Below are 19,231 nucleotides of genomic sequence, written 5' to 3' on the forward strand. Positions count from 1 at the left end.
TCCTTCTTCGCCTTCCACCATGATTGTGAGGCCTCCCCAGCCACATGGAACTGTGAGTCCATTAAACCTCTCTCCTCTATAAATTACCCAGTCTTGGGTTTGTCCTTATAGCAGCATGAGAACAGACTAATATGGCATCTGAGTATAGTGTGACCATAAGAATGTGACGGCCCTATGGGGAACATACGTGTGTCAGATTAGCTTCCTTCAAGAGGACTCAAGATATAATCTCAGCTCATCCCCTAGTAGGGAGCTTTCGATGAATTTATCTGACCCTAAGGCCTCAGTTTCCTCATTGGTAAAATGAGGAGGGGAGCCGGGGGTGGTCTTTTCAACATTAGCAGTCTCTAGCTAAAGAACGTATTTTTTAATTATAAAGCTTCATAAATAGTTGTTGTTGTGGACATTCTTTTTTCAAAGTATAAAGGCAAACACAGCCACTGTAGTCACTCTTTTTAGAGTGCTCTAAAGCAATCATTGTAACTATACTTAGCTGAGGATGTAAAGGAATGCCACTATTGATAAAGAGGTCTGTTCCTGGGATCTAGGGTGAGGCTATTCTAGGATGGCCCTGAAAATCTTGAGGATGACCAATGTCCCTCTCTCTTCTGTGAATCACACATCCTCAAAATAACCAGGAAGACAGCCTCAAAGGCAGTTACCCCCAAAAGATAATATTGCCCCAAACTTTTTTCTCCCTTGTCACACACATGTTCATTAGTCACCCTGGGGCTCTGGACCACAGGTTTTTCCAGCTTGGGTGGACAAGCCAACGTGCAGCAAAGCTGCTCAGCCACTCTCCCAAGCAAGAACCCGAGATTCTTTGTTGTAATCAGGTGCATAAGGAAACCTGTCGGGGTCAGTGCAAAGTGTCTCTCTCCTCAAGCATCTCAAAGTTACACAGACATTTAACCAAGTCTCCTATTTCCTGTCAAAAAATCCCAACCGAGCAACCAGACGAGCACAGGTAGGTGGTGAGTGACAGATATTTGTGCAAAAATTAGATGTGGTCTCGTGAAGTCCCCACAGCCCAGGAACATTTCACTCAATCTAGTGAGCTCCATGCTCACTATGTGCTGGTCTCACACCGCATCCCAGGGGAAGCGGATATAACTCCACAGAGGCTGACTTGAGAGACACGATCCAGTAAGAGGCTGGACTGCTTGATCCAGAACCCCGTAGAAATACACTGGTCCTGTCAGCAGGTCTGAGACAGACGTGTAGCCAAGTGACGAGCTCCAGTACAGCCTTAGGATTCACCAAAGTCACCCCTACTCATATGACGTGTGAGGCAGACAGATTTGCCTTTAAGTAGCAACAAAGAATATCTGCACTCCAGATCTTGGTGGAGAATTTAGTCTCTCTGCCGCCTAACTCTTACCAAATTTTGAAACAAATGGTATCTATGGATGATTTTCCTGAAGTACATTCAGTCCAGCGATGCCTTTATAAGCATTTTCCAGAGTGGTATATTAAACAAAACACTACTCTACAAAACGTGGTACATATCCTTAAAAAAAAGTTCCTTGATCAAATTAGTTTAGGACAAAGTCTGAAAAAGTTACCCAAGTTTTCTATTTAACTGCAGAACTGCACACAAGTGTGTGTGTGTGTGTGTGTCTGTGTATGTGTGTGTGTGGTGTGTGTGTATGTGTGTCTGTGTGTGTGTGTGGTGTGTGTGTGTATGTGTGTGTCTGTGTGTGTGTGTGTGTGTGGTGTGTGAGGTATGTGTGTGGTGTGTTTGTGTGTGGAAGTGTGTCCGTGGTGTGTGTGGAGGTGTATGTGTGTGATGTGCATATGTGTATGTGTGTGGTGTGTGTGTGGTGTGTATGTGTGTGGAAGTGTGTCCGTGGTGTGTGTGGAGGTGTATGTGTGTGTGATGTGCATATGTGTATGTGTGTGGTGTGTGTGAGGTGTATATGTGTGTGTGGTGTGCTTATGTGTATGTGTATGGTGTGTGTGTGGTGTGTGTGGTGTATATGTGTGGTGTGTGTGTGGTGTGTGTGTGGTGTATATGTGTGGTGTGTGTGTGTGTGTGTGGGGTGTGTGTATGTGTATGGTGCATGTGTGTGGTTTGTGTCTGTGTGTGTGGCGTGTATGTGTATGTGTGTGGTGTGTTTGTGATATGTGTGTATGTGTATGGTGTGTATGTGTGTGGTATGTGTGTCTGTGTGGTGTATGTGTGTGTGGTGTGTGCATATGTGCATGTGTGTGGTGTATGTGTGTGGTGTGTGTGTGTGTGGTGTGTATGTGTATGTGTGTGGTGTGTATGTGTGTGTGGTATGTGTGTACGTGTGGTGTGTGTGTGTGGTGTGTGTGGTATGTGTGTGTTGTGTGGTGTGTATGTGTGTGGTGTGTGTGTAGTATCTGTGTATGTGTGGTGTGGTGTGTGGTATGTGTGTAGTGTGTTTATGTATGTGTGTGGGATATGTGTGTATGTATATGTGTGCAGTGTGTGTGTTGTCTGTGTGTGTGTGTGTGTGTGTGTGTGTGGTACATGTACCCCTCAGGGCAGGGATCTGCTGTGGTCTGAAAGTTTGTGTCTCTCCAAAATTCATATGTTGAACTCTCATCCCCAACGTGGAGGTATTAAGGAGTGGGGCTTCTGAGTGGTGACTAGGTCATGAAGGTGGAGTCCTCATGAATGACTTTGTGCCCTTTTAAAAGAGGTCTGAGCTGGGCACATTGGTTCATGCCTGTAAGCCCAAGGACACAGGAGGCTGAGGCAGGAGGACTGCTTGACGCCAGGAGTTCAAGACCAGCCTGGACAACATAGCGACACTCCCTCATCCCTAAAAACAAATAAACAAACAAGTAACCAGCCGGGTGGTGTGTGCACCTGCAGTCCCAGCTACTTGAGAGGCTGAGGCAGGAGGATGGCGTCAGCCCAAGAGTTCGAGGTTACAGTGAGCCATGATTGCACCACTGCACTCTAGCCTGGGTGACAGAGCAAGACCCTGTTCCTGAAAAAATAAAAAATAAAAATAAAAAGAGGCCTGAGGGAGCTTGTGTGTCCCTTCCGCCATGCGAAGACACCAAGAAGATGCCATCTCTGAGGAGCAGACTCTCACCAGACAGTGCCTCTGCTAGTGCCTTCATCTTAGACTTCTGCAGACTTCCCAATCCCCAGAACTGTGAGCAGTAAACGCTACTCTTTATAAATTACCCAGCCTAAGGTGTTCTGTTATAGCAGCCTGAATAGACTAAGACAGATATTAGTCTCTTTTCTTCATTAATGTACTCCCACGTGCCTAGAATGGTGGTTCACACATCAATATTCTTTGAATGAATAAATGAATCTTACCTGAAAATCTTTACATTCAATAAATACTGATAAAATACATTGAAGTCAAGGAGCAATATGCATTAACAAAATGCAACAGTTCATGAAAATGTGTAACTATGCGCACCAAACTCTTAACCATTCAGTCACTCAGAAAGATAATCCACATGTGTATGGCTTAAAAACAACAGCAAGAACAGCCCTGAAGCTACAACAGGATTCCTTCAACAAATGCAGCATTTAGTGAGAATTTATGGAACTGAGCAAACCTGAGCAATCATAAGCCTGCAGCCACCACAACAAATACAGCAACATGGAGTGGGGAGGCCCAAACATAGCACAGAGCTTTTGATATGCTAGTTTTATTATGAGTTTCCAAAGAGCAGCTTTACGATACACTACTTGCCAAATACGTATAGTTCAGTGGCAACTGGGGATCCATTTTCTCACAGGATAAAACTGCTCAGACTCCAGCGATTCCATAGCTTGTAAAAGTCAGAGGTCTTGCTGCAGTTTCTGCTAATGCTCAGAAGTGAAAGCTTCATGATTCAGTATCTCTTCTCATTTGCACAGGCACAAAGCTCAGGCTCCTCGCCCGCTCCATGCAGCATCCGATCTCTTCAAAATCTTGGATTTTACAAGGAAGAATCGCATTGCCCAGCCTTCCACTGCCTGCGTAGTTCCACCCCACACCCCCGCTCCCCTCTTTCTACTTCTCCTGAAGCTTTGGATTTGGTGGTTCCAAAGTCTTCACCGTTTCTTACAAAAGTGACTTCCCCTTTCCTCTAACACTAAGACATAAAGGAGGAAGTCTCAGATTCTACCCCTAAACTTCTCAGTCTGATCTACTTTTGTGAACCCCCTTTGTTTTTGGGTGGCCCATCATCCATTCTCTCTCCTTCGGGTTACAACTGAGCTTGGGAGGATAACCTTTCGCTCGCTGTGTGCATCTTGGCACACCTGTTAATTCAGGTCTCCTGCTCTCCTGTGGCTAAGTGCCAGGCCACTCAGACTTTGCTGAGCTGTTGAACCTTGAGGGGAGTTATCTGATAATAGTGGGGACGGGGAAAAGGAACAGATGAAATTCTTTTATTTTGGTGGCTACTGGCCATCAGGATTTTTTTTTTTTTTTTTTTGGAAGTGAGACCCCAGGAGTTTTCAGGTTCCTGTCCATTCTGAGACTGTTTCTTTAGCCTGCTCCTTGATTCCATGACCTCACTATAGCCTTTCCATAAACTCTCTTCTGCAAATGTGAGTCAGTTTATTTCTGTTGCTTACAACCCAGAAACCTGACTCTCTGCCCCACCAGTAGAGCAAAGGCCTTTCTAACGGGAACAGTCAGGGTCAACGAAAAAAGTTGTTTTGCTTTTAACGTGACACATATATTAGCATCTCCCATGAATGTTTAGTTTGGGAAATGCCCTAGATGTTCTGGATTTTATTTCTGAATCTATTCAAAGGCTGTGGATTCCAGCCATATGGTTTGCATTAGTTTTCTATTGCTGTGTAACAAATTGCCACACACTCAGCAGCTTGAAACAATACCTTTTGATGATCTCAAAGTTTCTGTAGGTCAGAAGTCCAGGCAATGGTATAACTGGGTTCTCTGTGCAAGGTCTCACAGGGCTGAAATCAAGATGTTTGCTGGCTGTGCTCTCATCCAGAGCTCAGGATCTTGCTCCAAGCTCATTCAGGCTGATGGCAGGATCCAGGTCCTCAGGACTGTAGGACTGAGGTCCCTGTTGTCTCATCAGCTGTCACCTGAAGGTCTCTCTCAGCTCCTAGAGGCTGCCCTCAGTTCCTGGCCATATGGCTCTCTCACAGCATGGCAGTATCCTTCTTCAAGGCTAGCAGAGACTCTCCTTGAACTCTAGATCTTCTTTAATGGGCTGATTAGGTCAGAACACCCAGGATCATCTCCTTTTGATTACTTAAAGCCACTGATTAGGGACTTCATTACATCAGGACTTCACTTTGTATATCCCATAATCTAATCGTGGGAGTGACAGCCAACACTGTCCTGCCCACACCCAAAGGGGAAGAGATTATGCAGGACGTGTACACCAGGGGGCGTGAATCTCAGAATTCTGCCCAGCACATGGTCTTGTTCCCAGTTCTCTGGGGAGCAAAACTACCTCTTACTTTTCCCTCGGCTTATATTTTTAAAGTGTCTACGATACCTCATATAGGGTTATTGTTAGGGTTACTGTCTCTGTTCACATGATGCCCCACATAAGGAATATATATTCTTGGAGTTAAGAACCAAGACCCATTATGCTTTGCTGAGAGACTGGTAGGTTTTGCCTTGTGGTCCATAGGAATCACATGAGTGAACCTGATTCTCTTTTCACTTTAGCTAGTGGGAAGCTCAGAAACAAATATGTGGCTAAGTCTAAGTAACTGAGTAGAAGTTTATGAGTACTTGTATCTTACAATACCTGTGTTTCATTCCCCCACAGGCCCCTGCCCAGCCTCACTCTTTCATTTTAATTCAAAAACTTTTCTGGCACTGATTACTATTTTAAGGTAGATAGTCTTATAAGTAGCCTCTAATGTGTTGTATAAGGAAATAGGGTATACATAAAAATGAAATAAAATAATAATAATAGCTAATCTAAACTGAGCCATTATTGTGACCACCTAGTATAAGCATGATCACATATGATCTTTACAACCACTCCGGGAAATAAGATACTTTAATATCCTGATTTAATAGATAAGGAAACAGATGAGGCCTAGAGAAGATAAGAAGTAGTACCAGAACAACCATTCAATTCCAAGCGTGCCTGACCAACAGAGCCTAGGCTGTTAACCATCACACCCTATTGATTTAAATACATTTACATTTTAAAGGGAGGAAAGAGTGGGGACAGTTGGCTGCCTGTGAAACTCTCCAGACTAGAAAGAGACCATTACACATGTTGTAAAGCCCAGAGGAATAGTTTTCTGCACACCTTGCCTGGCAAGTGCTCTTCTACAACGTAAAACAAACTTCTCTGAAGTACAGAACTTGGTAATAGCTAAACCCCGCTTGAAAGTAGAAAAGGAAGTTCCAGAAATAGAAGAAGGGCTTGGAAACAAGTAAGTAAGCATTTTCCTTGGTAAGTTATAAACAGGTGTAAGAGAATATCTGACACCAAGACCCAAAAGCACGATGTGACTGTTTCCATATGGAAGACTTGTTAATATTCACCGTGGAACTGAGGAGTAACGTATGTTCTTTCTAAAACAGAGTATGAAAAGCTAGAGTTGATAAGACACATTCTGAAGGTACATCGCTGATGCCAGCCCACATTCTTTAACCCTACTCCAAAGGATAATATAGTTATTGGAAAATGTTTATTATAGTAAAAATAAATACAATATTGAAAAAATAAATCAGCTAATAATTATTGTCAGAGGTTTACATCCATATCAATATCAATGTGATGTTTATGAAAAAAAATAAACACAGCTGACTAGTTTACGTACTTACCTAGGACCATAAATAGCCTTGACTAGACAGCCAGGACTTAGGTTTCATGCCTGTGACTCACTAGGATTCACTGTGACTCACGACGCCACGTAGTGGCAGCTTCCACAATTGCAAGTCCATTAACAGAAGCAAGACCCAGGGTGCTTACTTTATACCTAACACTTAACAAAGTTTCAGCCAGAACGACGTAGCTAGGTTTCATCTTGATGTCTGTTTCAGAGCTAATATGAAGGTAAGAACCTAGGCATTCTGACCCTTTGAGAAAGTGAGAGCGAGAGAGAAAGAGAGAGAGAAGGAGAGAGAAAAAGAAAGAGACTGAGTTAGAGTTTAGTGGAAGGCGCATCTTTGCTGCAACTTTTCAAGTTAGTAGAATATTATCACCAACACAAAATGCCCCTTGGGGGGCTATGTTCTATAAATTCGAATTTTATTAGTAGTTCTTTGAAGTACATAAAAATTGACAAGAGAACTTAAGTTGCTTCCTGTAATTATAAAGTGAATGAGTGGTAAAGGGACTAAGCCCAATTGTGCATGCCCGTAAGCTTTCCATAGTACTCCATCAATGTCTTATAGACAGCTCTGTGTGATGGACCGGCAATGCCCTACCGGAGTGTGAGAAAGCAGCCAAGAGGGCAGCTGATTTCCCTTGCACACAAGGACACATGTGAGGTTGTCCTACTCTTTGCACTGAATTTAACTTCATGTTTCCAGCGACCACATTTCCCATTGACATGCCTTTTACTTCATAAGCACCTTCATCCGGGCTATAGACACCCTCATGCCCAGCCTGCTACTCTTAATAAATTTTCAAAATCCTGCTCCAGTGATAATTCAAGTCTAGTTTTGTAGTAGTTCTCCCTCAACACCAAAGCTTACATATTTTTAAATAAAAAGGTCCTCCTTGGCTCACAGAGAATTATCCAACAACATTCCTTGCTCTGCTTTTTTTTTCTTTTTCTTTTTTCTTGGTGTTTCACTTTTTCCACTCTTTTCAATTGCTTGAAAAACTCTTAAGCACACCAAAACAAATATTTGGGTCACAGCTTGCTTTAATGATGTGCTTTTGAAATGGTGGTTTTAATCCTGGATGCATTTTTGGTTGTTGTTTTCCTTTTGTAGTGATAGCCCACAGGCATTTCTGCCTGGGATCGGGATCATAATGAGAGGAACAGGGCACTCCAGATTTCCCAAGGGCCTGCTTATTAACACCCCAGCCTTGCGCTTCTCAGAGCGTATGTCCTGACTTTCCTCTAGATGGCACTGTGGAGCAGAGGCGACTGTCTTAGGGACCCGCTTCTTCCTCTATCAGCCATTACCCACTTCTCTGCAGGTGAAACCAGGCCCAAGTGCACAGCTTTGAAGGGGAAAAGAAAGTCTCCTGGGAACTCTTTGCAGCCTAGGGAGAATGTGGAAGCAGTGGATGTTCTGTCTGGGTAGCAGTGTGGCGGACTAGGAATGGGCTGGCCACGCGCGCCTGAACCTGCAGTGGGTTTCTGATGGATTAGTGACTGGTGAGAAGACCCCATCACAATAGGGCACAGTTAGCGAAAGTTCCGGATTTAGTTAGCCCAGATATCAAAGTCTCATCAGAATATGGTTGCCAAATAAAAATACAGGACGTCAGTTAAATTTGGATTTCGGATAAACAGCAAACGCTTTTTTAGTATAAGGAGGCCCCACGTATTTGAAGAGAACTTGCACTGAAGTCTCTTCTCAATTTACTGTACTGTTTTCCTAGAGTAAAGATACTAAAGAAATCTGTGCACTTTTGTATCAGAGGTTGTTTATCAACATCGAGGGCTTTTCTCTGGCTTTCAAAGCAAATTTGGCATTAGCAGGGCTACATCCCGAGGGGACACAGCAGAAATCAGTGCCCATTTATTCCTGAACAGTATCTCTACTGTGCTTTCCAGAGTTCCACAAAGTCCACCTCTCTGCAGAACCTAAGCTCCTTTTATCACAAGCTGGAGGGGGGGTTGTCCTCTTCTCCCCCTTACCCAAGACTCTAGCCCCACCTCCTCATGGCACTCTGTCACCAACAATAGGTCATCGCCCTCCGTCCCTTGCTCATGATAAAAAAGTAAGGGACATGCGCAACAATGTGAATGTACTTCATGCCACTGAATTGTACACTTAAAAATGGCTAAAGTGGCTGGGTGTGGTGGCACGCGCCTGTAATCCCAGCTACTCAGGAGGCTGAGGCACAAGAGTCACTTGAACCCAGGAGGTGGAGGTTGCAGTGAGCTGAGATCACGTCACTGCCCTCCAGCCTGGGCGACAGAGTGAGACCCGGTCTCAGGAAAGAAAAAAGAAAAAAGGCTAAAATGGCAAATGTTATGTTAGGTATATTTTACCACAATTACACATAAGGAGCAGGGGGATTGTCTTACTGTAAGATTGCCTGCAGCTCAGCCCAAGCCCAGCCTGCCCTCACCTCAAAGTCTTCTCGAGTGCCCTCCTGCCTGGGTAATCCAGGCAAAATGACGCCTGGCCTCGCCTCCTGTCTGCTTCCATGTGCTCTTTCCTGGGCAGTGTGCAGACCCAGGATGTCTCTCTTTGCAACTTCCTCCCCAACATACGGCCCCAGGCACCGCCTCTTGCCTCAGGAGACCCCACTGCTCTCAGGTCCTCATCTCCAAGGTCCCACCCGCAAGCTCTTTCCTGAGCTCTCCCACTGTCAGTCCCACTTGCAGGGGAGGCTGGGCCCATAATTTCTGCTATTTATGAGCTATTAGCAATGCCTGATCCCTCAATAATTTCATTTTTTATTTTCCAAATGTCAAATGAGCTTCTCAGCAGCCAAGCCTAATAATGTGTCCTTATTTGACCCCAAACTCCCCTGACTTCCAGGTACAAGGCTTTCACACAGCCCACGGGGCCTAGAAAGTGCCTTATATCCTCCTGGCATCTCTCGCCCACCCTCTGCCAGGCATTCTGTGCCCTGCCCATCCCGCTACCCCACTGTGGCCGGGCAGAGGAGACTGGTTTGTGTCCTTGTGCGGGCACCAATGGGTCTCGTGGATCCCCTATAGCTCCCTGCATTTCTCACGGACAAGTTCATTTCCCTCTCTGCTTTGGTCTCCCTGTTCTTTTTCTCCCATCCTCCAAAGCTCCCATCAGAAAAATTCTTCCAAACTCTAGTGAGCTGAATCGTGTCTCCATCAAATTATCTCCTCCTGGAACCTCGGAATTTAACCTTACTTGGAAAGAGGGTCTTCGCTGATGTCATTGAAGTACGGATTGAGATGAGGTCACGTTGGATTAGGATGGACCCTAAATCCAATGAGTGTCTCTAAGAGACAGAAGAGGACAGAGGCAGACACAGGGCAGAGGCCGACGTGAGGATGGAAGCAGAGATTGCAGTGTTGTGTCTGCAAGCCGAGGAACACCAAGGGTTGCCGGCCACCAGCAGCAGCTGGGAGAGAGGCATGGAAAAGATTCTCCCTTGGAGGCTCCAGGGGGAACCAGCCCTGCCGACACCTTGATTTCTGACTGCTGGCCTCCTGACCTCTGAGAGAATAAAATTCTGTTGTTCTAAGCCACTCAGTTTGTTAAGACAGCCCCAGGAAATTAATTCATAAACCAATTGGCAAAACTCTGGACAGACGGGGACCAATGACTGAGCCTTGGCTGGGAGGGCTTCTGCAAGCAACTGTGATGGACTAGAATCCCTGCAGGTCCTCACGGGAGCTCCTAGAAAAGAAAGGGCTATGGGGACGAGGACGCAGGAAGAAAAGGGAAAGAAATGAAGGGGCCAAAAAAGCATCTTTAGCCAGACCTGCCCCCTGACTATGCCTCGGCTATGGGGGATGGAAAGGGTGTGCCCAAGAATGAAAAGAACGAAGGGCATTATCACCATCACAGGCTGTGGGGCGTGGATGGAAGAGCAGGGGCCAGGTCCAGTGTCGTTGACTTTGTTTTTTTGTAAATTGGATTTATTTATAGCACCTCTCCCTTACAGGTCTCACCGAAAAACCAAACCAAATCAACCCAGTGGGATCACAGACATCAAGGGCTCAGAAAATAAAGTATAATTTGTTAACCCTAAAGCTGTTCTCTAACTCAATTTATCTAAGGGAGACAGTTCCATTAGCTGTGATAAGTGGCAGATATCCAGCCTTCACTCATGCCGATCAGTCACTGAATGATGGGCCTTCATGAGTCCCAGGTGGGTCCCCAGCAGGCTCTCACCAGGCCCCCGTGGAGGGCTGCAGGGGGTGGCATCCTCGCTGTGAGTGCTGCAAAACTTGTCTGTCCAAAGTGAGCTCCTCAGACCAGCCACAGCACACCAGCATGGGAGCAAGAGAGTTTGCTAACAATGCAGAATCTCGGCTCCCACCCCAGATAATGACTCTGAAGCTGCGCCTTAGCAAGATCCCAGGTAGTTCATTTGCATTATTAACATTGAGAAGCTCTGGAATAAAACATGGGCTTGGGCCTCAACGGTGATTCTTAAAACATCCCTCTAGAACAAAATTATTATATTCTAAAAAGTAAAAAACGGGGCTCAGAAAGCTTGGGCAACTTGCCTGATGTCACACAGCTTGTAAGCAATTAGGTGGGATTCCATTTTTGATTCCAAACTCATTTTCTTAGCCTCGCTCACCATCTTTATCAGAAGGGGTAAATGACAACACGGGGATCCTATATCATGATCCTATATCATAAGGATCAATTAGGAAGTAAATCATGATGGATACAGTCCTTGTAGCTTTATACTCACTTTTATTTTAAGGTATTGGCAATATATACCCCCCAAACATGCTTCTCTTAAATCAGCATGCGTTTACTGTTAGAATTTCTTGAACAAATAATAGTATCCCAGCAAACCATCTTTCCCTAAAAAAGGCCCAGTGCTTTCTGATATTCTCCTGAGCAAGAGTAAAAGCCAAAGAACATATATATTGTGTACTTTTTAATTCTTGGCACACAATATATAATAAGCACATGCCTTATTGTGCACTTTAAGAATGTATGGATTCCTCTCTTTTATATAATTGCTTTCTACATGCTTTTTTGTTGTTGTTGAGAAACTGCTATTGGGGGTCAAGGCAAGAGGTGGGTGTATTAAATCACATGGTTGCTACTGAGGGCTTTTAGGCTGAGACCACTTGTCCAGCCTGCATAGACAAGATCTTCTAGGTACGAACGTGAGCTTAGCAGCATGATTAAGGCTTCTCTTGACTACCAAGAAGTACATTTTATCCGGAAACACGACATTTTCATCAGATGTTCACCAGTCTTTGCCCCGCAGCTCTTTGTCCCTGGGCATGTGTTCAGCCAGACTCGGCAGCTGTGACTCTCAGACAGGCAGTTCTTTTCCTCTGGGAGCTCCCCGGGGCTCAGGGCGGGTTGCTGGAATACCAGTGAGGGGGGAATCCTGCTGTGGTCACAGGCCCAGTGGCTCTTGCCTGGGAGGCCGACGGTACGCTCCCCCTTTCCTGGTCCTTTCTGCATTCTCCCAACTTTGGTTAGAAATAACTTAGCTCAGGCTGGGCGCAGTGGCTCATGCCTGTAATCCCAGCACTTTGGGAGGCTGAGGCGGGTAGACACGAGGTCAGGAGTTCAAGACCAGCCTGGCCAAACTGGTGAAACCCTATCTCTACTAAAAATACAAAAATTAGATGCTGGGCATGGTGGTGGGCGCCTGTAATCCCAGCTACTCGGGAGGCTGAGGCAGGAGAATCGCTTCAACCCGGGAGGTGGAGGTTGCAGTGAGCTGAGACAGAGCCACTGCACTCCAGCCTGGGTGACAGAGCAAGACTCCATCTCGGGGCGGGGGGTGGGGGGGTGGGAAAAGGAATGACTCAGCTTATCCTTTCTGCCCCTCGATCCCTGACTCTGTCATCTCCCTCACCACCATCTCTGCCTCACCTTTTCGGGTTCAGGGAGAACTGGCAGCTTTAAACTTCTCCCCAGGGTCCCCAGATGCCCAGTCACCAAGTTCCTCCACCAGATCTGCTGCACTTAGTCTTCCCTGCGGGGCTCCGTGCCTCTCCAGCAGAGGAGTAACCCACTGGAGTTCTCTCTTCTAAGGTGTCTCCAACCCAAGGGTAATAAACAACTCAAGGGTAATAAACAACTTGGGTTGGCAGCACAGATTAGGAGAGGGGGTGTCAGATCACTAAGCTCTGATCTTGATCCTCTGCTGCAAATGCGAAGCGCACCATTTCCAAATACAGAGTCCTACTGGATCCCCATTGGATTTCAGAGCAAAAGTGACAGTGGAATGTGGGACTGTAAAAACTCCCACACCAGTAAGTAGACCTCCTTTGCTCTCTGGATGAGGAAAGATACTAGGAGTCGCCATCACAATCAGATGCGGCAACAGTGCATCTCAAACAGCTGACACACTTCAGGCAATGCCAATAATAATTCTCTACTCAAGACAGCCAAGAACCAGAGCTGCTCATAAAAAGCTTGGAATCAGTGGATGTCACTCAAAAAAAGAAAAAAACAAATGTTGTATTATATGTGGACCAGTCAGTTCTCAGACAGATGCTAACCTTTGCTTTTAAAAATCTCCCAGCCCGGGGTAGGACCAAGGCTAAGGGGATTAAATCTAAGAAAATGGACCTTTATCCTTAACCTTTAGTTTTTAACTCCAGCCAAACATTTCTGTCATTTAGAAAGTGTGATTAACTTTCAGATAAGTGTTTTTGTTCCTTCAGCAAAGAACACATGTAGTTTCTCAACCGGTATCAGCAGCAATGAGAAATGCCTCAAAAATAATTATTTGGCTTCCATTTCAGGAGTGGCTGGTGGCAGAATCATGCCAGGTTCAATAGGTCAATACCCCAGGAACCCCCACCAAGGACAGGAAATATTGGGATAGGAGAGCAGCTTGGAAGTTGGACAGAACCAGGCTGATGGCTGAAATTTAGAAAGAATCCTGGGGCTGTCTGGCTTTATGTGGGTAAAAGTGCATGTATGGATTCCTCTCTTTTATGTAATTGCTTTTTATATCAGCAAAGAAAAGAAAGAGAAATATATAGTTATACTGCCTTTTATCATTACTTACATAATTACCTTAGCTGGAACTGGTTTGTTGTTGTTTTTGTTTTTTTGAGACAGGGTCTCGCTTTGTTGCCCAGGTTGGAGTGGAGGGGTGTAATCTCAGGTCACTGCAACCTCAGCCTCCTGGGCTCAAGGCATTGCCCTACCTCAGCCTCCAGAACAGCTGGGACTATAGGTCCTTGCCACCAAGTCCGGCTAATTTTTATATGTTTTGTAGAGATGGGGTCTTGCCATGTTGTCCAAGCTGGTCTTGAACTCCTGGCCTCAGGCAATCCACCCACCTCAGGCTCCCAAAGTCCTGGGATTACAGGCATGAGCCACCATGCCCGGCCATGTGTGTATGTGTGTGTGTGTGTATATATATGTGTGTGTGTGTGTGTGTGTGTGTTTAAATGTGGATTTGAATTACCTTTTAGCGTCACTAACTTTTAACGTGAAGACCATCTTTAAGTATTTCTTTTTAAGATGGGCTTCTAGCCACAAAGTCCATTTTTTTCTTTCTTAATCTAGGGATATTCTTATTTCTATTTCATTTTTAAAAACAATTTTTTTGAGATACAATTCCCATACCACACAATTCATCCATTCAAAACACACAAGTCAATGGTTTTTAGAATATCCAACTAGTCATGCCACCATCATTATGATCAATGTTAGAACATTTTAATCACCCCTCCAGAAAACCGCCGTACCTATTAGGATTCTATGGGTTGAATTACATCCCTGCTAAAAGATATGTTGAAATCTGAATCCCCAGTACTGGTGAATGTGACCTTATTTGGAAATAGGATCTTTTCAGATGTAATCAAGTTAAGATGAGGTCACTTGGGTAGGCCTTATTCTAATATAAGCAGTGTTTTTTTAAGAAGAGGGAAACTTGGACACGGACACACAGAGAGGAGAATGCCGTGTGAAGCCAGACACAGACACAGAGGGAAGATGGAGGCAGAGATTGGAGTTACATGGCCACAAGCCAGGAAACTCCTGGGATGCCAGAAGTTGAAAGAGGGAGGGAAGAAGCCTCTCCTATAGGCTTTGGAGGGAGGATGGCTCTGCCAACACCTTGATTTTGGACTTCTAGCTTCCAGAACTATGAAAGAATACATTTCTGTTGTTTTAAGCCACCTAATTTGTGGTACTGTGTGATAGCAGCCACATACTCCCCATTTACTCCCCCTTTTCCTAGCCCTGGGCAGCCAATAAGACAACCTCTGTCTCTATGAATTTGCCTATTCTGGATGTTTTCTATGTCGGACACCACACAATATGGAATCCATTGGGATTGGCTTCTTTCCCTTAGCTTAATGTTTTCCAGGTTCCTCCCTGCTGTAGGGCATGTACTTCATCTCTTTTTATTGCCAAATAATATTCCATTGTAGGAAAATACCACATTTATTTATCTCCTCCTTCGTTGAGGCCATTTGGACTTTTTTACACTTTTTGGCTATGAGCATTCATATACAAGTTTTTGTGCGGCTGTGTGTTTTCATTTCTTTTGGGTATATGCCTAGGAGTAGAATTGCTGGGTAATTCTATGTTGAAGTTTTTGAAAGGACTGACAAACTGTATTCTAAAGCAGTTGCCCCATTTTTTATTCCCACCACCACCAATGTATGAGAGTTGCCTTCATTTTCAAAACATAGCTTTCTACCTTTGCTTGATATAGGATTTTTTTTTTGAGGCCTCAGCCTTCTAAGCTCAAGCAATCCTCCCACCTCAGCCTCCCAAGTAGGTGGGAACACGGGTGCATGCCACCACACCAGGCCAATTGTTAAAATGTTTTATACAGACGGGGTCTTGCCGTGTTGCCCAGGCTGGTCTTGACCTCCTGGGCTCAAGCAATCCTCCCACCTTGGCCTCCCAAAATGCTGAGATTACAGGCATGTGCCACCAGGCTGGGTAATATAAGATTGTTGATTGACTTTTTTCATTTCCTCTGGCTTCTATTTTTCCAGTGGGAATTCTGCTATTAATTTGATCAGGGTTCCCTTGTGCATAATGAGTAGTTTATCTCTTGCCTCTTTCAAGATTTCTCTTTCACTTTGACTTTCAACAGTTCGACTATAATGTGTCTGGGTGAATGCATATGGCTTTCTTTGCATTGATCCCACTTAGATTTCATGGAGGTCCTTGGATGCTTCGATTAGTGTTTTTCATCAAATCTGGCAGGTTTTCTGCCATTATGACAGAGTATTTTTTTCTATTCCTTTCTCTGGTCTTGTCCTGCATTCCATATGCAAATATTGGGGTGCTAAATGGTGCCCCATGTTGATCTGAGACCTTGCTTCCTTTTCTTTCTTCTTTCTGTTCTTTAGAATGCATAATCTCTCGTTATCTCTCTTTAAGTTCACACCGATTTTTTCTTCTGTTAGCTCAAATCTACTACGGAGCCTCTCTAGCAAGTTTTTAATTTCAGGGTTGTACACTTCAACTTCAAAATTTCCATTTGGTTCATTTTTATAATTTCTATTTCTATGTATTCAGTCATTGTTGTCATTCTGTTGCTTAATTCCTTAAACATGGTTTTCTTTAGTTCTTTGAATATATTCATAATAGCTGCTTTGAAGTTTTTGTTTGCAAAGTTCAACCTCTGGGGCCTTCCAAGCCTGTTTTTTGTTTGTTTGTTTGTTTGTTTCCCTTTCCTGTGCATAGGTCACACTTTGTTATTTGTTTGCATGACTTAGAGCTTTCTTTTGAGAGCTGGACGCTTTAGATAATACATGGTAGCAACTCTGTGTACTGATCCTTCCCTCCCCTCTTCTCCCTCCCGTCTGAGTTTGTTGTTTGGTCATTTGTTTGTTCGTTTAGGGACTCTGTGTGACTAACTCTGTGATGTCTATTTTCCCGACCACATGGAGCCTCTGAAGTGTCTGCTTGGGTGTTTCTCCCCTTCACTTCCTAGAGGCTGGCCCCTGAGTCAGCATAAACCACTTTTTGGTCAAAGGTTGTGCTTAAGCCCTCTCAGCCAGTTAGGGTTTTTTTGCCTTTTACCACTGTGTGTGTGTGTGTGTGTGTGTGTGTGTCTTGGAGACTGCTTTCACATTTCAGGGAGTTTACAGTTTTGCTCCATGTTCAGCCAGGGACTAGTAGCTCAGAGTTACTAGTTAAAGAGCGTCTCTTTCTGGGCACTCCTGAGGGGAGGCAGAGTGGGGCAGGTGCCCAGCTGTTCAGATCACCAGGATGAGTGTAATTTTTTAAAGTCCGGATTCCTAGGAGTTACCTCTGGGTCAGAGTAGCTTGCTGAGCTGGGGTTTGCTCTGAGGTCATGCTTATGCCCTTTGAGTCTTCTCCCAAAGTCTTCCAATAAATCTACATGTTACTGATGGATCTATGTGGCTTGGAGAATGCTTTCCAGTCTAACCCATGACCCTCTCTGATTGTTCCTGAGTGAATACAGCCTTGTGTACACCACGCTTCTGGAGCCCTTGGGGGGTGAACATCATCTCAGGAAGGGTATTCTGGGCTGTCTCTTTCCAATCTGCCATGTTGCATGTGGCTACTAGATTCATGGAGCTACCAGCCCCCACCCCTTAATTGCTCACCACCAACATGTCTACTGTGAATGAACTTAGGCAAGAACTGCTTCATGCTGCTTTCCAATAAAGTTACTCCTCTGGCAGAACTGCGGAGCTCTCCTTTTTTTTTTTTTAAGACTAGTCAAGTGCAATGGAGCTCTCCATTCCCATTCTTATGACAACCTGCATCTCCCTTTAGATAGAACACCCATGCCACTACACCAGAGCTGGGAGCAGGGACAATGGCCCATTTCTGCAGTGAAACTTATGCTCTACAAGTGGGTACTGTGTGTTAGGGTGGGGGAGGGAAAAAGTTGAGAGTACTTGGTTTTCTTTTCTTGCCCCCTCTTGGCATAAAATTTTCATCCATTAAAGCACACTCAGGGGCCCCAGATTTGTCTTGACCTATCTATGTCTGAATCAAAGCCCTTGACCCACAAGTAAGCTCTAAGTGGGGAAAAGATCTTCTCAGCCACACTTGCCTAAAATAGCACTTCCACAACTCAGGACTAGAGGGTATGAGATACACTGGCAGCCTGCCCCTCTCAGAGGGGTCCTAGACTAGGAGCTGGAGAGTGGAGAGAAGCAGCCCCCATCTTCTTGGCCACATCTTCCTGGATAGAGCTTCTATCACATGGACATGGGGGCAGGGGCATGAGAATGAGTCATGGCTCAAATGCTACCAACTCTTAATGCTCTTACTGGCATATAGTAGATTTTCTTGAATAAATGTTTTTCCATTTGCTGTATGCTTTTAGGACAATTTCTAGAGGCTTCGAATAGTTGTTTATAATTTTTACCAGTTAAATGGCTGTTTCACTGGAGAGAGGGTCTACCAAAACCCTCACACTGCCATTCTGAAGGTCTGAAATCTTTCCTTTTAATCAGACATACACAGGTCGATCTAACTCTCTGTTTGGTCACTGTCTAAAACATCCTTCAAGATCTGAAGTGGCAATCCTGTCCTTGTGTTGTGTTTGCTATATAGAGTAGACATTTCTAATATTTATTAATATTTCAAGACTTTCTCTCTTTCCAGGAATGTGGGACTATTATCTTCCCCTGTGCTTCTTGAAGTTGGTGTGACTGTGATCTGCTTTGGTCGACATAATGTGAGAAGTCTGTCACTTCCAAGCAGCATCATTTAATTGCTGCTGCGTGCTTCTCTATCTTCTCTTCTCTGTTGCAACAAATCCTGGAGCCTTGTGATGATCATAAAATGGGAACATCTTTGTTATCCCAGGTCCTGCACGGTAACTGTGTGAAGCACAGCCCTCACCCCTCTGGCTGGACATGTTGCGTGAGCAAGAAATAAATCTTAGTTGTTCTAGGTCACTGAGACTTGAGTATTGCTTGCTTCTCCAGCATATCCTAGCCCATCTCAACCATTAAGAATGCTGTTCTTAAAACTCTCAACACATGCAGCACATTTTTGTGAATTTCAGCAGCCCTTAGCTAAAGTCAGTTTCATCTTTTGACGTGAGTATAAGATCTACATTCCTTAGCAAGTCCACAAGGTGCTGCATGATTTGTACCCTGCCAACCTGTTAGTCTCAGGTCCCTGTAGGATGCTTTACCTCCTCATTTCCTCTTTTATAATATAGAGCTGCATGAGGCTCTCACCCCCATAAGTACTATCAGTTTCCTCTCTTCCTTCTTATGAGACCTATCATTCATCCATCCAGACTTAGCATGTGCCCTATCTTAGGGACAAGGAAAGCTGGGAGAGGAGGGTGGGGTGAAGAGAGAGAATAAATGAAGTATTGTATTCATATATAAATTGTTTTGCAAGAGGGAGGGCCCAGAATTAGTCCTAGGATAAACTGTGTTAAAAAAAAAAAAAAAAAGAACTTTCCAGACAAATTAATGTAAGAATCAATTGTAGTTTTATACACTACTGTTATTGTTTGTGTCACCCTAAAATTAATTAAGACAAATTGC

General features: G+C 44.5%; 1 protein-coding gene and 1 long non-coding RNA gene across 2 annotated transcripts in view; one reads left to right on the forward strand and one right to left on the reverse strand.

Annotated features, from left to right (window-relative positions):
* GNA14 (G protein subunit alpha 14) overlaps positions 1–19,231 on the reverse strand; it is a 229,366-nt gene that overhangs the window by 27,706 nt on the left and 182,429 nt on the right. The gene's annotated exons all lie outside the window — the stretch shown is intronic.
* The window catches only part of LOC130540493 (uncharacterized), a 79,690-nt gene that overhangs the window by 3,307 nt on the left and 57,152 nt on the right, over positions 1–19,231 (forward strand). Inside the window, exon 2 of the long non-coding RNA XR_008954462.1 lies at positions 6,137–6,364. This is a non-coding gene — a long non-coding RNA (uncharacterized LOC130540493). The remainder of the gene's footprint in view (positions 1–6,136; positions 6,365–19,231) is intronic.

The sequence above is a fragment of the Pan paniscus genome, chromosome 11 (assembly GCF_029289425.2).
Source record: "Pan paniscus chromosome 11, NHGRI_mPanPan1-v2.0_pri, whole genome shotgun sequence".
Taxonomy (NCBI): domain Eukaryota; kingdom Metazoa; phylum Chordata; class Mammalia; order Primates; family Hominidae; genus Pan; species Pan paniscus.